The sequence below is a fragment of the Chrysochloris asiatica genome, unplaced genomic scaffold (assembly GCF_000296735.1).
Source record: "Chrysochloris asiatica unplaced genomic scaffold, ChrAsi1.0 scaffold00012, whole genome shotgun sequence".
Taxonomy (NCBI): domain Eukaryota; kingdom Metazoa; phylum Chordata; class Mammalia; order Afrosoricida; family Chrysochloridae; genus Chrysochloris; species Chrysochloris asiatica.
This window is the reverse complement of record NW_006408530.1, coordinates 368,660-370,106: the sequence shown is the minus strand read 5'-3', so window position 1 is coordinate 370,106 and position 1,447 is coordinate 368,660.

The following is a 1,447-nucleotide window of genomic DNA, read 5'->3' as shown; positions in this document are numbered from 1 at the left end:
GTTGGGATTATCATCATCATTATTCTTTCCCAACTTTCCCCACCACCCTTCACAGAAGCTCAGTGCCCCGTCAAACAATACCTCTTGATCACCACTAATAAACTTCAGTGTCCAGAGATATGCCTATTGTAGACACTGCTTTAGTGAAATCTTTGAGTACGTAAGTATTTACTTTTTAGAAGGTCCCAGTCATCTATTTTATCTTCTGTATTTTCTATGTTTTCAGTTATATTTGATAGTGTATTTATGCCATATATCAGAGACCCTAAGTTTTTCCTATTTTTTTTTTCCCACTGATGATTTTTATAGTTCTAAGTTTTACATTTAGGTCTATAATCCACATTGAATTCATTTTGTATATGGTATGCAAGATGGATATTGGATTTCCAATTTTGACAGCACCATTTGTTGAAGAGACTGTCTCTTCCCCATTTAATGCATTCTGGTCCTATGTCAAAGATCAGCTGACCATAGGTAGATGCATTTACTTCTGTGTTGCCCAATTCTGTTCTATTGATCTATGTATCTTTCATTGTACCTGCACCAAGTTGTTTTGATGACTGTGATTATCCAGTACGTTTTGAGATAAAAAAGAGACCTTGTTCTTTGTTGTTTTTTTTTAGTAATGCTTTCTTTATCTGGAGTTTCTTTCCTTTACATATAAAATCAATGATTAGTTTTTACATCTCTTTAAAGTATGATGTTGGAAACATTGGGATTGCATTATATCTATAGATCATTTTGGATAGTGTTCACATTTTCAAAATGTTAGTAATCTTATCTGTGAGTATGGTATGTTTTTCCATTTTTGTAGGTCTCTTTTTGGTTTCTTGTAGTAGTGTTTTATAGGTTTCTTTGTATAGTTTTTTTTTTTTTTCAATTAAAATACAGTATTATATTTTTGTCTCACCTAAAAAACAGGCAACCCAGAATTAAGATATACATAAGCTTCTCAAATTTACCCCAAATAACATTTTGAATATTTATACAATTTCTACAGAAACATACAGTGTATCAAAATCTGCATAAATCACATTTATAAAATGTATAGAAATGCATAGTGATATTATCAACTTACAAAGCAAGGATATGGTAATTATTATTTCCAAAGCAGCCTACAATAGAAAATTGTCATTATAGCAGCAGTTTCTGATGTTCTTTGTGTTTGATTTAAGTTTTCTGATTTCAATATATAGATTCAGAGTATTTTCTTTAAATGAATTGCACAAAATACTCACTTAAGATTTACATGCACATTTTATGTGTCACCTTTCTTAGGCCTTTGCATAGTTAACAAGGTAATAATCACATGGAAAATGGAGTCTATGTGCAAACACACATATAACCAAAGTACCAATTCTTCCTTAGTTTCTTTTTTTAATAGATGATTTATTTTACAATTACATAAGCATATAAATGTTTGTTGTTGTTGTTGTCACGTGCCATC